This window comes from Paroedura picta, chromosome 3 (assembly GCF_049243985.1).
Source record: "Paroedura picta isolate Pp20150507F chromosome 3, Ppicta_v3.0, whole genome shotgun sequence".
Classification (NCBI taxonomy): Eukaryota; Metazoa; Chordata; class Lepidosauria; order Squamata; family Gekkonidae; genus Paroedura; species Paroedura picta.
Genome location: NC_135371.1, coordinates 120,476,750 through 120,495,448, shown reverse-complemented (window position 1 = coordinate 120,495,448; position 18,699 = coordinate 120,476,750). Strand labels below are relative to the sequence as shown.

The following is an 18,699-nucleotide window of genomic DNA, read 5'->3' as shown; positions in this document are numbered from 1 at the left end:
GCTCCTACCTAGATGAAAAGGCACACCGACTTTGAATCTTCTTTCAGGGGCTACCAATTGTTGGCTGGTTCCAACAAGTGGTGCCCCGTGTGAGGCTCTTCGCGACACGTCTTTGGATATTTCAACGCTCACCTCCCCCGGCAAGGGTTTCAGGCGCCACGCATCTTCGGATCCCCGGTGAGTCGTTCCCCGGTGTTTGCCTTCCGCTGCTTAGTGCTTTTTTCTCTCCACTATGGGCAGCTCCCTTTCCAGTCCGCAGAAGCGCTTTTTGAAAGACCTTCAGTATATTCTTAAACAGAACAGGCTGGAGGTCCCTGAGGAAGATTTGACGTCCCTTATTTTGGCAATAGCCACGTATTGACCTTGGTTCCCCGAAGATGGCACATGGGAAATAGGGCCCTGGGACAAGGTTGGGACCACCTTCCATGGACATCCGCATGTTCCTCTGCCGGTCTTGAACGCGTGGTGCAAGGTTCGTGTGGCTTTCGGCACTTTAACGCCGCCTAACATCAGCCTGACCACGCTTACGCCTCAGAGCCTGCCTGTTCCTGCTCTCGCTCTCCCGGCACCAGCCCTCCCGCAGCTTGCCACACCTTCGCCGCCGCCATCTGCTTCGCCTGACTATCAGGCTCCGCTGCCGCCTGCACCCCCTCCTGACCCAGGCCAACCGCCGCCTTCCTTGAAGCAGGCCATCTTGGCCGCAGCCTCTTGGTCTGCGGAGCCCACCGCTTTTCCAATTTTTGTTCCGGCCTTTGGTCCCCCTACCCATGCGCCTTTCGAGTTCCAGCTCATGAAGGAACTGAAAACGGCTGTGTCCACATATGGCCTTAGTTATCCCTATGCTCAAGGATTAATGGACAATGTTTTTTCTCTTCGCCTCATTCCCGAAGACCTTAAGTTGCTGGCGCGCACTCTCCTCCCTCCCTCCGCTCTGGTCATTTTTGACAATGAATGGGAGCATGAGTGCCGCGAGCGGGCTCCTGCGCTCGTCCAGCAATATAATGCTCAGTTGCCCCCTGGAAGTGCTCGAGCGGATGAGGCCATCATGCTAGACGGCTTATTGGGGCGAAGCACCCAGGCAGCAATAACAACGCAGGTTGCCTTGCACCGCCCAATTCAAGAGGCCTCCGTGGCCGCCGTGCGAGCCGCCTTTCTTCGCACCCCCGACCCTACCGGGAAACTGCAGAAATGGGGAGCGGTCCACCAGGGTCCAGCGGAACCTTACGCTGAATTTATACATCGTCTTATGACCGCCGTTCAGCGACAAGTCACAAGCCCCGAAGCTCAGGAGGTGGTAGTCCGCCAGCTGTCTTTTCAGAATGCCAACGACGATTGTCAGGCAGCCCTCCGTCCCATTGCCGACCTACCAGGGACTGATATTCATGCTATGCTGCGGGCCTGTCAATCGCAGGCTGCATACTCCTGCGGAGCGGCATTTTAGTGCAGAGGAACCTCTGGCTCAACCACTGGTGGCCTACCGACGCCTCCCCGACCCGGAGTGGAAAGGACCTGTCCCGCTGATAACGTGGGGTCGGGAATACGCTGCAGTCGCTGTAGAAGGCACTCCGTTGTGGGTGCCAAGCCACTGCATTCGATCATGGAAACCAGGAAAATGAGCTTTTGTATTTTTCTGTTCTGTTACATGCTTCTTTTTGTTGATTGTAATCTCTTTGTACGTCATGCTCAATATAGGTTCGAGCAACATGGTAATGATTCTATCTTGCTGTATGACCCCTTTTATCGGGGGAGAAAAGGCAGGTTTTTTCCCTGGCCTACTGACCTCACCACAGTTGGTGATGGGATTCCTTAATGAAATGGGAAGTAAACCTACTGTATTTTAGCCCCCTGAACAAGCTTGAAATTATATAGAAACAGGTTTTCGAATTAGGTGGATGCGTGTGACCATGTATACTAAAGGATTATGTTTTTGTTGTGGGGTAAATAATGTTATATATAACAAACATATGAGAGGATACAATGCATCACAAAAACGCTTTGAAGATTTAAAACACTATCCCTATTGTAGTAGTAGAATCTGGCTTAACAAGTCGGTAGAAGCAAATAATATGACCTATGGAGCCCCATTTGATGTTTCCCAGCTGGCAGAAATATATCCAAAACTGGTCTTTTTAAACAGTTCTTGGCAAGGGTCTGGGTCAATTTGTTCTGGATGGAGTTTAAGGGACCCGAATATGTGGTTCTTTTTTAATAAATGGGCCACAAATTATCACCCAGGTGCAGGCCAGTGCGTCGGCTTAGGATATCTTACCCTTCCGGTGAGAGTCATAAAGTCTAACGATGGTTATAAGCGGCGAACTCAGTCCGCGGGCAAGGTCCTAGGACCGGAATGTTTGGATGAGGTTATCACAGAAGGTGCCATGTCAAAGACAGAGGGTGGTCGAGTAGGCGGGGGACTCTTCACTGGGTTGTTAACCCTCGGCTCCTATCCCGGAATCATGGCTCAAGAAAATCGCCACAGTATAATAGGACTTACATGCAGATTGGAAAGGACTGTCAATGCCACTGGACTGATTATTCGGGAATTGCAAGGGGAAATTGAAGAATTATATCAAATGATGGTGCAGCACCACTTTGCCTTGGACTTTTTGCTTGCACGCCAGGGTGGATATTGTGAAATTGTAGGTCAGGCGGCATGTAAAGTGACTTTTCATAATATGAATAGAACAATAGAGGACCAATTACACTCCCTAGAGCAGATGGTGAAACATAATACAGATAATAAGGACAAGTGGTGGGACTGGATCGTTGGGAGGCTGCCTTCAATAACCTGGCTGCGACAAGCGGTGGAGGGAATACTATGTGTGATTTGTGTATTAATAACAGGATGTTGTTGCTTACAATGTATTCCGTCTTTGATGACACAGTGCGCTGATTGGTTTCATGCAAATAAATCGGCCAAAGCCGTTTCTAGACACCATTTCATGGCGCCTGTATATCAGGCAGTGCCCACTAGAGATATGATTGGCTGTCAATTAAAAGAAAAGTGGGCATGTGGGAATCACTCAGCGTACTGAACCAAAGCGGAGCCATTTTTGAGAGCTGAGTGACCAAAGGAGAATGTGCAGAGTATGGGAAAAAACTGCCACGTTGACAGGAACAGAGCTACGGGTCCTAAAGTCCAGAAGACTGGAAAACTACTTCATATAGGAAAGGGGAATGCCATGTGGGCTGTATGTATTAGGCTTATGTATGTTAATGTATAACCTTGTAGTAGAGATAAGCATACGCACAGAGTACAGGGGGATTAAGACTGTAACAATAAAGGAGGAAGGAGGGGGGGAGTCTGGAGCGCGCTCAATTCCCAGACGGGGAAACTCTGCTCGGACTCCCCTCAGCTCCTACTTAGATGAAAAGGCACACCGACTTTGAATCTTCTTTCAGGGGCTACCAATTGTTGGCTGGTTCCGACACTTGGGTGCCTTGGGGATCTTGGGCTTTGGAGTTCTTTATGGTAACAGGTGGGAAGCTGCAGGGCTGCTCAGGGACTTAACTTTCCCCATTCTCAAATCTGTGATGTTATGGTGGCGCTTATTCCAGGGCTGTCTTCTGGTGTGACAATCAGGTGGTGGTGTGGGTGGTCCACAGGCAATCTCCCCACATGAAAGGGTCATGAGCCTGATGGTTGGCCACAGCACCTTCTATTGGGCACTGAAGTACGCATCTTCATCTGGTTTGGGCCTTGTCGATAGGCTCACCATCTATTAGTGTGGGATCAAAGGCATGTGTTGTTTGGCACGCCTGGACACCTTGAAAGCATTGGCTTCTTATACTCAGCCAGCAGTGGTCATCATTCAGCTGGGTAGGAATGATTTACCTGTTGGTTCTGGTTTAGATTGAATCAAAGCAATTACATGGGACCTGCTTCTGATCCAGTGCCTTTGCCCGTCTTCCGTTGTGCTGTGGGCAGAATTGATGGAGTGTCATGCATGGAGAAATGTGGTGTCAACTAGGAAGGTAGATCTCGGAAGATGAAAAGTTTGCAGGGCTGTTTCTTGGATGTGTGTGTCAGCTCTTTGTGGTATGCTGCCTAATCTGGACATTTTTTTTTTGCAGGAAACAATATATTGGGCTGATGGTATGCACCTGTCTGATGGGGGTCTGGACTTATGGCTCAACAACATTCAATTTGTGTTGTTTGGCTTCATTTTGTAATGAGTGTTGATATGAGCATGGCTTGGGGGAAGCCTCACTCGGTGGTGGTTTGGGGGGGTGAGTGAATCCCGGTGAGCAGAGCCTGTACAGTTGAGCTGGGCTCTGCCTGTTTTGAGGGGCCTCCATACAAGACTGCACATATACACAACAGCAGTGTCTCCTTGGCTGGGAGGACAGCGGTTGTCATGGCAGGTGGCCGAGGGAGGCTCCAATAGAGGTGGATGTCCATGGGGCTTCTCCTGTGTGGCACCTCCCTGGGTACCACCAGGACTGATGGGTAGGGGGAGCTTGACCTGGCTCATTCTCCACAGATAGGCCTGCTGATGGTTTTGCCCCTCATTCTTTGTGGTTGGCTGGCTGCAAGATGGGAGGGGTGGTGATCTGGCCACTGCTGCTCATTTACATAACAATAAACTCTGTGGCTGACACAATGCCAAAGCTAAGTACTTGAGTTTGTGTCTTCTATGTGCTGGGTAACTGCCCCCTCTGCCCAGCAATAAACAATGTGAGCAGAATCACTGCAAAGAAAGAGTAGCTATCCTTCCAATTAAATTTCTATCCCCTTTTCTGCCCTCTTTTTTCAATTATCCCCCTAAGCGTAAGAAGCGAACTAAAATCAAACTCCCCACTAATACTACCAGGCTACAATGGTACCCAAACCAGACACAATAGTCTGTCCACCCTTACGTTGCTCCCAGCACATGGGAAATGATGGTCGTCCAAAGCATCCAGCGGCATGGAAGAGTAGGCCAGCAGCCTAAACTGGCTGTCTTTCAAAGCTGGTCCCGGTAGCTAGCCCCGCCCACAGCCCGTGCTGCCCTGGCCTCTTGCAACAGACATGCTCCCACTGCTGTTGATCACAGGGTGATGACTGTCCCTCCACCCAGCAATGGCAGACTGCTCTGCTGATTAGTGTCAGCTGTATTTCAACCAAAAGAACTGCCATGTCTAACTGGATGTACTACAGTATTCTATTAGGAATCTGCATTACTCTATAGGATTGGCTCCACTGTCATTGCCACAGTAAGAGGTGATCAGAAAGGAAAGAAGCTGGCCTACATTCCACTTGGAAATGTGTGGAGTGAATTGGCAGGTGGGAAAGTATGAATTGATTTATAACACTTAACTGGATCTAACTTTGCAGTATCACTGTATAAGTGTGAATGCTTCACCTGTAGGGGAGCTTTGAGTGCTAAAGCACTCAATCGTTGTAAAATGTGGGAAGAATAGAACTGTAGAAAGCCAGCAGTAAAGTGTTAAATGTAACAAAAATGTACTTCCAGTCAGCTGAAGTATTCATGCACCTTTAATCATTCTTGTTCCATTCACATTCTGAAAGCACAAAAATACATATATAAATTTGGGGTTATTCTCACTTTGAATTGGGGTGCCTTGCAAGTCACAAGCAGTGTGAAGAACTATTCTGTCTACAGTCCAGGGTCTGGGAGTCTTTGTTCTTCCTGAAGGCAGCTGTGTGGTGCTAGTCAAGCACTCCTTCCAGATTCTCAAAACAGAGATTCTGGGTGAAGGAAGCCAATATTCATCACCCCTTACACAAGTATTTTTTAAAAGGGCATCCTGTTTTCCATGGCACTGGGTCACTCTGACAGTGCCTTCCCTGCTGACAGCACTGTCATTCTTGTCATGTTTGTGCTATGTACATCGACGCTGAGGTTTACAAAACTCAGGGACCTGTGCTCAGTTCTCCTGGTGAAAATCTTCTCATACTACCAGCCATCAGCTCCCATATATGTCATCCTAAGGCAGTGCCTTGCAGTTGTGGGTGGGGATGTCTTCCCACCTCCAGTGTCAAAATGAGCAAGTTGTATTCAACAGGTTCAACAACAGCCATTCCTCAATTTTGTGAAAATGAAATATGTATGATGCTAAATATGTGCTGCTAAAACCAGTCGTCCTGTCATGCTGCTATGGAAATATGAATAAATTCTATAGTTTTATAGTGAAAAAGTGGTTATGAAACACAAAACATACATTCTTTGTAGATAATGAATGTAAAGATCAGAGGGGATATTAGCTTAGAACAGGCATTCCCACCTATGCGAAAGAGAATTCCTCTTCTCAATTGGAACCTGCATCTTTTATTAACAGACTTGTTTTAAAGGATGTCTGCTTAATCAAAGACACCTTTTAATTTATCAAATTATTTCAGTCAGTTATCTAAATAATCAGTCAGCAAAAACTGCAAACCAGTCAGCAGTGTCTGTTCTTAGACCCATTAATGCCTTTGTCTAAGCCCATCAATGGCCATCTCCAGACCTGGCCAGGGCATTGTCCAACATCCTGACCCATGAAAAATTCCATCATATACTTACCTAGGGCACATTACATAGCCCCCTTCCCCCCCCAAAAAAAACGTGGCTGTGCACATCTACTCTGAGTGCTTTCTAACTCAGGATCCATTGGAACCTCCCATCACGCTGGTTCGTGTCACTGATCTCTGACTCTCTACTCTACAGGAAGGGTAATTATATGGAACCTTCTTTTCCAACCCTGATTCTTCTCCATACAACTGCTTGATAGGTGTGTTAGATATATTTATGCTTTTATTATTTTCTTTCTAATAAAGACAGTTACTATTTTTACAATTTACCAATGTTGTCTGCCTTGAGTTCTCAAGGGTTCAATTAACTCGTAAAAACTGGTATTCGATCTTTTAATGCTACATTACCTCCCTCTCGCTCTGCTAGTTTCCCATGGCTTAATACATGTGTCACAGGACATGTTTAAGCACAATTATGGTAACAGATTACATATATCTGATAAGGATGCCTACCCTAAAATGGCTTAGTTGGGTTCATTTTGATTTTTATGTTTTCATGTACCTTACATTCTGTACTTCTGTCCTCTGATTTCAACATGCAGCACTTTTGCCTGTACCCCCCCCCCAGCCAATCAGCTGGGATAAAATTCTCACCCAAGGGTCTTTCTCTATGCCTATTTACAGACATGTGGGAGGAAGTACCCATTGTATGGGCAACTAATGTTCTTGCTTATAGAGCAGGTGTATAACAAAAACTGGTTGAGGGAATTTTTCTTGCTTTGCCACAATGGTCACGCAGAACTCTAAACAAAAGCAAAATGCTCTCACTCTGTACCCCATCTGCCTCACTTTGTTGCACTTACATAGTTGATTTGAGTACTCTTTCTAAGCCTAAATCCTTGAGTGCTGGATGGAGAGACAATGTTGAAACCAATTAACCAGATGCAGTAAGATTAGGCAGACAGGGTTTTTAAGCCCCAGCTCCTGTATTGTCATTGTTTTTTCTTAAATAAAACCACGCCCCTTTTCTGCCATGATTGTATGAATTTGTATATCAACACATGTGGATCACAGTCCATGTGTTCTTTAAAATAATCCCAGGGGATTTCTGGCAAGTTTGAATCACAAAGGCACAGAATTTCACCATCTTCAGAAATATCTGAGGGGTTTTATCGAGAAGTTCTCTGATCCACTCTGCATTGATTTGATGTGGCAAATGATTGATTCTCATTAGCTTTAGCATGAGGGTTATCTCAATAGGGTTGCAAGGTCTCACATGGCCAATGACAGGGGATGGAAGGGTAGGGTTAGCAGATCTAGATTGGGAAACTCATGGAGATTTGAGGGTAGCAACCCAGAGAAGATAGGGATCTCAGAGAGCTACAATGCCATAGCATCCGTCCTTCAAAGCAGCCATTTTCTGCAGGAGAACTGATCTCTGTAGGCTGGAGATGAGCTGTAAATCCAGGGGATCCCCAGGCCCCACCTTGAGACTGGCATCCCTAGTTAGCTGTATTAAACATATTAAACGGTAGAAGATTCAGTCCAGATCTTGCCGTGTTCATTTCTGATGAACTATCCCTAATTTCTAAGGTTCTTGCCAAGTTTCCCTTTAGTCAATCAAAGATGGTCAAACCATAATGGGTGGCTGAGCGTCTCCCATGTGAAACTGTATGAGGGCTGGAGCTGCCATTATGTGCACTGAATGACTTGCTGCTGTTCTTGAAATCTGTCAGTCTTCCCTGCCATTCTAGACCCTAAAAGGTCACTGACTACAAACAAGTTCCCTCTGGAAAGAGGAAGTAAAAGCAGCCCCATGGGCATAACTGTAGAGCAAGCTGGCTTCTACTCCTAAGAAGCCTGGAGCCAAATGAACAAAAGCAGCCGGTGATGTTGTGCTGATGCCTACAACACACAAGGAGCTGCAGTCATTCTTTTTCTTGCAGAGGCTGCTTCCTATCAGAACAATTTGGCACTAATAAGCTCCATTTATAACAGTAAGCAGTGGTTTGGCAGAATAATTGTCACTAAATACCATTCAGGGCTTTCTTGTTTTTTCCCGGCAAGTCACTAATTATTCTGCTGCTGAAATAGCATCCAGACGAGCCACAGAATGCCAGCAAATGGGGAGCTCAGCATTCATTCAACAAGGTTGTGGCAGGGCCTGATTAGGAATTATATCATGGCCATAATCCCCGGAACAATGTCCCTCATCCTAGGCACGTCATGTGCCTGCCCAATCGCAGCCTCATCCACACAAGTATCTGCTTGAATTCTAGTAGCTACTTGTGAGGCAGATGCTCTTATTGGCTGGAGAGTCTGTGGAAATAAAGAGATGGGTGTTTTGAGCAGGCATCTGGCAGTGCAGTCAGTGCCTTGTGCCATTCATGACTTGTCCCATCATGGGACATCAGGGCATTCTCCCTACCAGCCTTTCTATCTAACAAGCCCCCAAACTTGTGGACTGGAGACCCTGCTTTTCAAAGGCAGAGGCATTTCTCATTTGCCCCTGTGTGCATGTTTCGATTTACCATTTGACTGAGCTAAAAATCAAGGCACCATCACAAAGCACAAAAAGCATTTAAAACATGCCTGTTTAAAACTGGAAGATGACAAAGACATCATGGCCTTACTACAAATGTGCTGAGCACCAGAACTTCCTCCTCATGTTGGGGGGTATATCTCCTATCCCTCTTTTCCTGGACAAATAACTGGGGCATCTAAGAAGCACAACCCACGTAGCAGCCTTCTGCTCACCCACCCTTGAGTCTCTGTCCTCTAAAGTTTCCAAGAGTTCCTCGTGTGAAAAGGCATACATCATTAGAAGGGCTATCTTGCATTCCAAAAGAACAATGGCTGTCTCTTTCACACACCAGGGCACTGGGATTGGTGTTCTTTACATCATGGCCTAAAGAACAATTTACCTCCATATAAACTGGTCCATTAACAGTTTTTTTTTTACTGCTTGCTCTTGTGTTTAGTTATCCTTTCATTATGGAATTGTATCCCCATTCAAACTTCCTTGGCTTGATAGGCAGTGTGGTGTAGTGGTTAAGAGCAGCAGACTCTAATCTGGAAACTTCAGTTTGATTCCCCCTGCCTCCATATGAAGCCAACTGAGTTACCTTGGTCCAGTCACAGTTCTCTCAGAGCTCTCTCAGCCCTACCTACCTCACAGGGTGTCTGTTTTGGAGAGAGAAAGGGAAGGTAATTGTAACCTGCTTCGAAACTCTTTGGGTAGAGAAAGCAGAGTATAAAAACCAACTCTTCGTTTCCTTCACTCCAAAGAGTTCAGCTTTAGTTTCAGTTTTTATATTTTTGTAATGTTATATATAATACTATAATATAATAACATAATATAATAAATATATAACATAATATAATAAATATATTATTAATTTTTAGATTTTCATATATGATAAAAAGTAAGATTTTATATGTGATTTTATATGTGATTTTTAATGGATTATTAATTGTACTAGGGGCCAAGCCCATTGCATTCAGGAATACATTGGCGCTAGATTGGGGGGGGGAGTGGAATGGAAGAACTCTGTGGATGGCTTCCCACTCCTACCAGTACCTGGAAAGGCTGCAAGTAGTTCTTAGGGAACTCACTGGCAGGGGCAGTTTTCATGCGGCAAGGATCTGCAGCCTCCAAGCCTCAGAGGGAAGTGGAAAGGGGTAGGGGTGGTCAGGGGTGGGGGACAGAAGGTGATTGGCTGGCCACTGGGCAGACAGGCAAGCCAGTTGGAGGAGGAGGAGGCACTCAGGGGCAGGACTTAAGCCATGAGACAAGCTCCTCCTCCAAGTCCTTCCCAGCAGTATTAAGTGGAACAGATATTTCTGTTGTTGTTATCCACTCTAAGCCCTAGAAGTCTGTAAGTGAACGAAGGAAGGAAGCAAGTAAGATGAAGTCTATCCAATTCATCTATGCGTTTAACATCTACATCCTGCATGTCTTCTGTTATTTAGTTTATACTTCACTTTATTGCTGGCATTGTTTCATTGTCTTAATCCAGTGCGCTTTTTTTTTGGCATTTGTAGATGATGATCATGATGATCATGATGATCATGATGATCATGATGATCATGATGATCATGATGATCATGATGATGTATCCAATTCTTGGTGATCCTATGGCACAGTAGTCAGCACATCTTTCAATCTCGCACCACTTTTTTTACTTATTCATGTCTAACTACCTTATTCTTTGCCATCTCGGTTTCCTTTTTCCACTGACCAATCTTTAACCGCTCCTGTGGAGCGGATTAAATAATTGAGTAAGGGCCCTGGCGGTGGGACCTGTCCAGGATGAGGAAGAGTGCCCATTGGTCCCTTCCCCTGGACTAACAAGCGGAGGGCCGCTCCCGGGGCACAGAGAAGGCTTTGCAAGCCTTCAGGATGGGTGGGTGGGGGGGTTGGCACACCTGCCGGCCTTCTCTGCGCCCCGGGAGCGGCCTAGCCGTAGCAAGGCTGCTCCTCGGGCCCAGAGAAGGGTTTGCAAGCCTTCAGGGTGGGTGGGTGGGTGGGATGCCCGCTGGCCTTCTCTGCGCCCCGGGAGCAGCCTTGCCACGGTGAGGCTGTTTCCAGGGTGCAGAGAAGGCTTTGCAAGCCTTTAGGATGGGTGGCTGGGGCGCCCGCCGGCCTTCTCTGTGCCCCAGGAGCAGCCTCACTGCGGCGAGGCTGCTCCCGGGGCGCAGAGAAGGCTTTGCAAGCCTTCAGGGTGGGTGGGTGGGTGGGGCACAGAGAAGGGGCACAGAGAAAGGTTGGGTGGCTTCAGGATGGGTGGCTGGGGTGCCTGCCGGCCTTCTCTGCGCCCCAGGGCGAGGCTGCTCCTGGGGTGCAGAGAAGGCTTTGCAAGTCTTCAGGGGGGGGGCGCCGCCGGCCTTCTCTGCACCCCGGGAGCAGCCTCGCCAAGGCAAGCCTGCTCCCAGGTCTCACAGAAGGCTTTGCAAGCCTTCAGGTCCGTGGGTGCCCACCTGATCCCTTTCTCCCGCCTCCAGAACCAGCCTCACGACAACGAGCCTGCTCCCAGGTACAGGAGAATGCCCCGGGATGCTGCCAGGACACCCCAGGTCACCCACAACTACCCGTGCGGTCCCCCCCCCCAGGAAGCCTTCGCCCGAAGGCTTCCCCAGGGACGTGGGCCTAGCGCCCATTTTATTCACGTATAAAATGGGCTTTATTTCTAGTCCTAGCATAATTGCTTTCTCAAATGAGTTGGATCGCATGATATGGCCAAAGTAAGTGAGCTGGAGTTTTGTGATTTTGCCTACCAGTGATATATATATTCTAGTATTACTTGTCCATGACTTTTGCTGCCTATGGAATCTGCAGAACCCTACTCCAGCGTGAGAGTTCAAATGAATCAATTCTCCTGTCATCTGTTTTTTTCATCATCCAACTTTCAAGTAGCTATGAGAAATATGATAGATTGGACAATTTTGTAGTAAGGCTTATGTCCTTGCTTTTTCATGCTCAATTCAAACTTGTCATTGCTGAGCGACTTAGAGCAATTTGACATTTTATTTCCATACTACAATCACCACTTATCAATTTGTGATCCAAGAAAAATGTATAATACCTTGTAAGTGATATGAGTAAAAAAGAATCAAAGAAAAACACGATGACAATCCTTTAAATGTGCAAAGAGTTCTTTGAAGACTTCTGGAAGGGTGAAAATTAAAGTACTCAAGACCAACCTCTGTGTATCACAAGGGTGTATGTCTGGAGCTGTGTAGATGCTGGCCAATGTTTCTCAGCAATGCCAGCTGGCCATGTAACTGGACCAAAAGCCCATGTGAGCAGAACTAGTCACTTGGAGAGTTTGGGTGCCTTCAGGATCACATTGCCATCACCTCAGAAATACCCGGATTATTCCAGTGGCTCATTACTATACTCTGGTTCTACTGTTTATCTTTCATGTGTCATTTTGACTCCATTTGGGGACTGGAATGCTCTTTGTTAAAATCTTCTTGTTCTCACAGCTTAGTTGATCTCAACATCACTTTGTTCTTTATGACTGGAATACGCTGCAATCTCTGATCCTTTGGTGAGATTGGGGGGGGTAGTTATTTAAACAGAGACCTCTCCAGTGCCCTGTCCCCAGGAGACTCCTAGAGGAGAAAAAACACACACAAGAAAGGGAGCAGTTGGCAAACTGCAAGGTCAGCAAAGACTATATCAAGGAAAAGAAAAACTGCACATACCAAGGACAGCTTAGCCATCTGTGACAGCCTTCAATCTGTAGGTGTCTTCACATGGGAGAGTGAAATCAAATGCAAATGTGAAACTGACATTGGCAAAAATATACATTGCATGTCTTTCCTCTGTTCTGTTCTACAGGATTCTGACCTGGCACAAACTACATGAGGAAACTCTATGCTTTTTTGGCATTTCACTTGGAAATGGTTTCAGTGGGGACAAGCTTACAAAAAACACTTCCCCTCAACCCAAAATCTAATGAACTATTGATACCAGTAGTAATGAACAGTGCAATCCTAAGTAGAGTTTCACCCTTGTATGTCAATTAAAATAAAATGGTTAAGTTCCACAGAGCCTGCAAAATGGAACTCTTCCACCAGGCATTTGGTTGAGGCCAATGACAGCATCGTCAAGTTCCAAGAACCCCCTCCCATCCAGATACACTAATTCTCTGGGGGTGCAACCAAAATGTTACTGCAACTAAACATCTGCTGTTACCCATGTTATGTTATGATTGTTGAAGTTGCCACATTGTTAATGACATCATTACCAAACTATATTGTGCTGTATTGTGCAATTCGTGTTCTTTGTAAATCATCCTGAGGGCTGTTTATAAATCTAAACCAAAAAAAAAACAAAAAATAGAATCTTTGCTTATCTATGTTGGTCTGAAGCAGAAGAACAACGTTTAAGTCCAGTGACATTTTCAGAACCAACAAAGTCTTATTCAAGATACTAGAGGCCAAGCCCATTGCATTCAGAAATACAATGGGTGCTAGATTAGGGGGATGGAGTGGGAAAACTCTGCGGATGGCCTCCCCTCCCCCCAGGACTTGAAAGGCTGCAGGCAGCTGTTATGAAACTCACTGCTAGGGGCAGGTCTCAAACATCTCACATCTGTAGCCTCTGAACCTCAGAGGGAAGTGGAAGGAGGAGGGGGTGGTCAGGGATGGGGAACAGAAGGTGATTGGCTGGCTGCTGGGCAGACAGGCAAGCCGGTTGTAGGAGGAGGCACTCAGGGGTGGGACAGCCGCCCTGAGTGGGTCTTAAGCACTGAGTGACACTTAAGCCATGAGACACACTCCTCCTCCAAGGCTTTACTAGAAATATATAGTGGAAGAGATAAGCTTGAGATAAGATTCTTCCGCTACAATGAATAGAAGTTACCATACTGGAAGAGGGTGAGCAGCAAATCAATATACAGCATAATATATGTGTTTTAACAGATACAGCAAGCTGAGGTAATATGGTCACCATTTGTTTAGGTTTAATTCCTGGGGGAAGACATAGTGAAGGAAATAAATATATCGAAATCAGAGACTGATGGACAGACGTACCGTTCTTAATTGTTACCAAAATGGCATATGTCAAGGACATGTGTGAACTAGGGAATGGCTTGTGATAACTTAGTGAAAGGATGATGGGATTTTCCAGGAGTAAAACATTGGGAAATGGCCTGGCTGGGCAAGGAAATGGGTGTTAATGAGCTTAAAGAAAGGAAACCAGCATGTCTCCATAGGTGTCTAGAAATTATAGATTAGAGTGGGGGAGAGATTCCCCTGGCAGATAGTTTTAGGATGAGTTAGAGTTGTGTAGTCAAAGGATGTCACCTAGAAGCTTCTAGGCAAACTTGGCTATGCTGGCTACTTGATCAGCAATACAATGGTGGGGGGAGAGAGGAAGGTAGGATGTATCTCAGGCTGCAGCTGTGGTTTAGATCAAGCTGGAGAGGAGATGGAGTTTGGCCAAGACTGAATCCTGGCTGACTAGAGACCCTGGGGTATGGCTTTGGCATATGTGTAGACTGGTGAAGGGTGCCACAAGTCATTGGGCACAATGTTCCAGTCCATCAATGTGTAGTTCTGTCACACATAACTGTCATATCCACTCTCCTGCCAGAGCCAGGAGAGTTGAGTTAGAAGTTTATTGAGCTCCACCACCACCCTGGTGAGATTCCAGGTTTTTCTTTGAACCTTCTCTTGCCTTTGGGCCAGGCTTTATTGCTCATGGGCGCTCTCCCGCTGCGAGAACTCTGAATACTTTCTCTTATCACTCTGCTGTCCTTGATTTGTTTGGCGGAATGCTGGAAATTTACTGCCAAGAATAAGCATAAGGGCAAACCAGATGTCTCGAGCTATTTGCGCCTTTTTAGATCTATAGCCTCTTCCTATGTGAACCCCTCTTCCTGCCTGAATTACCCTCCTATAGATACCCCTACGCGGGCGACCCATCCCTGTTTCTGGCAATGCATCCCCTGCACCCACCATGCTATATTTTGCATCATCTTATGGATCCTTTCAATAAAGACTAGCTTCTTAGCACTACCTGAGTCTGGAGCAATTCCATTTGACAGGGTCGCTTCTGATCAAGCGGGTCAGCCATAATTCCTGTTAATGACATAATTGTGGAATGCTGAGATAAATTGACCGAGACCCTGTCATTATGTTCTATCCATCTCCTCTCAAGTATGGAGGCAACTTTACATCCTCTTCTTCTTTGTGGTGGGGTGATTGACTGTGCAGTGCATTTCCTCTGTCCCCAGAACAGAGAAATACATTCCATGCTACCATTCCAAATTATTCCAATCTATTATTTTAATCTACTCTTCCAGATAAGAATAAGAATGTTCTATAATTCATGTTGAGAGAGTGAATGAGACCCTGATATTACATTTAGAGCTGATAGCTCTGGCTTGGGGAATACCTGGAGATTTTAGGGATGGAGTCTAGGGAGTGGAGGGTTTGAGGAGGAAAAGGATTTTAGTGGGGTATAATGTTTTATAGGCCATATTCTAAATCAGTCATTTTCTTTTGAGGAATGTTTCTCTGTCAGCTGGAGATCAGTTGTAATTCCAGGAGATTTCCAACCACCACTTAGATTTGGCAACCCTCACTCAATAGAAACAACATAACTTGAGAGTGGAAGCAAGGCTGGCATTCAGAGGAATACACAGAGGTTTCAGCCTTGTGACAAGGCCCTTGTTGCTACACCCTTTCCACAATGCTGTACCAAATACTGAGCAACACAATAATTGCTGATTTCCATGGCAGCCACCTCTTCACTTCCCTTTTCACACTTGTTTATGTCCTGTTAAGCCAGTGGAGACAAGAAGACTATGGGCCAGTTGCCCTGGAATACATCCACTCCATGAGTTGTTACTTGCAGGAAGGGGCGCAAATTAAATACATTCATTTCCTTCAAAAAGGAAGGCAGTGGCTCTCCTCTCCCCAAAACATGGATGTAGTGAATGCAGGTAGTCTTTTTATTTTGCTACCCAGTCTGCATGCCAGCTAAAATTGCTCTGTGTGTGTGTGTTTCAATAGGCCAAAAAGGGAAGGCAAGATAGTGGCCCACATAGGTGACAGCGTGTAAAATATCCACTTTCTATTATTTTGCTTAATAAAAATGGTTTCCTAAATGAACACAAACTGCATTTCAAGTAGCTGTTTACAATGAGAAATTATCTGGCTCTTTGGGAAAGTTATTTGTAGATAAGCAATCATATGCAAAAATCAGTAGGTAGGTAATAAGTCCTTTATAGGGTATAAGATAAGATTCGAAGGACACTGTGGATTTATGGGACAGTGAGTATTTTTTTTCCCTTGGGAGATGAAACATGAGGTCAGAAGCAATTTCAAATTGCCCCCAAAGCTGCAGAAATTATCTTCAAATAACATTTTAAAATAGCTTGAACTATAATAGAATCTTGAGGAATGATAACACAATAAGAGGCCCTTGTGAGCACCTTGTATTTATGTGACTAGATAAATTTGCATTGCATTGGCACATCCATGGCAAACTAAATGGGGACTTCTCCTTTGTTAAGGATGCACTTTCATTCCTTGAGTGTATCATTCAAGCTTTAGTTTGGGTTTCCTTTTATTTTATGAGTTGAGAGAGAATAATTTTCCTAAAGAAAGGTGAATGATAGGTCCTCATCAATAATTTATTGGTCATGGACCAGCAGAATAAAATATACATCAGCAGAGAGGTTATAAGAATATATATACAATATTCCATTACGATATATATAAAAAGCAAAAATATACATAGGTCCTGAAAATAGACAAAATACCATCATACGCCTCTAGCAACTGTTTGAGTGCCATGTCTAACTGATGTTGTATCACTACCAAAAAAAAAGTGTTATATCACTGTAAAGCATATGTGACAGAACAGCCACCACAGGAACCTGGTTCTACCCTGAGGGATGTGGAAATTACTAAACTAGAGACTAAACTGTGAGACCATAATGAGGAATTCACCCTCTCCAGCCAATCTCTAGCAGAGAGAGGGTTGCCCAACTCCAGCCAGGGCTTGCAGACTTCTTGGAAATACAATTGATCTCCAGACTACAAAGTTCAGTTGCCCTGGGAAAACTGGCTGCCTTGGAGGATGGATTATATGACGCTATACCCTGAAGAAGTTCCTCTCTTTCCAAAACCCTCCCCTCTCCAGACTTCACTTACAAATATTCAGAAACTTCTCAACTCAACTTGGCAGAGATAAGAATCCTTTTACTGATCAGGACCAAAGGCTCTTTAAACACTGTTCTACAAATAAAAAACTTTATAGTTTTCCTGGTCACCTACTCTAAATTGCTCTGGATATAGTGAAACCAGTATTTTCTGACTTTGAAAAAAGATACTAAAAAATGATGGGTGGTACTGTGACAGAGAAAACCTGGATGTGATTTTGCGCTCCCATAGGAATCACTGAAAATTTAATAGCACCATAAGAGTTTCCAGGGATTTGTACAGGAGTATGACATCACTTCTGGGTATTCCCAGTTAGTGACACCATGTTATCACACAAGGGTACACCCACGTCCCCCACCCCTGGACACTTCTGAATCTTGCCTGCTATAGTTATCAGCTACTGTAAGAATATCCCTACCTATTCTTTGTACCTTGATGTATGTTCCATCTTTGAGTTTTTGGAAGGCAAACAGATCAGACTCACCTCAAAACAATATGAGAACACAAATGTGAACCCACAATAATCATGGGGGGAGCCTTTCCCTCACTGCTGACCGTTCCATCCAGAAGACACCGACTACTTCTCTAGGTCTGGCGGCAGCAGAAGAACACACCAACAGCTATTCCAGTATGCCCAAAAATCTCTTTAGCCTTCACATGGTGTTATGCCAACTGTGTATCTGTAAAGCCACGTGTCTAAATTGAGTTGTGGGGAATTAGCTAGTCAAGCCACCGAAAGGTAGCGTGGCATAATGCAAGATCTTTTATTGTATGGTTTTACTGGGTAGATTATATCACTGAGATAGAACCAAGGCACACAACTATCTAAATATGGAAGGATTTTATTGACACACACTAATTAGACAAATGACAACATATGCACACTCTAGCATAGAAATATACGTTCCTAGCCAGCCACTAACACACAGGGAAAAAGCTCATGGGAATAGAAACTATACTAAGGGTTGATAGAAGGTGATATCTACCTCTCTTCTGGGTGGCGCAGAGTTCTGAAGGTCTGGGTAAGCGATTCAGGGTGATAGACGAGGGACCAAGACGAGCATTGGACAGCATTTCTGTAGCCTGGAAACTGACTGCACTTTGTGGATGTGGGAACACAATGCTGAAAGGAAATTTGTGAACTGAGGTTATAGGGGCCTGATTCTACCTTATTCAAGGGTTGGACAAAAAGTTTGATGGCCGGTAATGTTTGTGTCCGGGTCCCAACAAAGAAACAGGTTGCTGAAACAAAAACTAGCTGCCGGGAATATTTCCTATTTAGAAGGGTTGATGGCCCAATTCTTGCCAATCCTGGATCATTGCTTGTGCCTGGGGATAGTGATAAGGGAAAAGACAAAGGCCAAATCTTGGATTAGATTTGGTGATGAAAGAGGCCAGTTCCCTTTACAAGGCAATGTGCTTGGCTTAGTGGAGGGTTTTTTTGGGTGGGGTGTCTTTGTCCTAGGTGTGCTGACAAACTCCTCTTTTGTTTGCAAGCAAATGGACTGGGAAATCCTAGTTCCATGTCCTGCTTGAAAGCAACAGGTGGATTTTAGTTACTC

At 45.3% G+C, this 18,699-nt stretch overlaps 1 long non-coding RNA gene across 1 annotated transcript; it reads right to left on the bottom strand.

Moving 5' to 3' along the window:
• Nucleotides 1–5,463: 5,463 nt before the first annotated feature.
• Nucleotides 5,464–18,590, bottom strand: LOC143832697 (uncharacterized). Its single transcript, XR_013229369.1, has 3 exons — nt 18,124–18,590; nt 17,622–17,817; nt 5,464–12,571 (listed from the first exon to the last, which is right to left on the bottom strand). It is a non-coding gene; the product is annotated as an uncharacterized LOC143832697 (long non-coding RNA).
• Nucleotides 18,591–18,699: the final 109 nt, after the last annotated feature.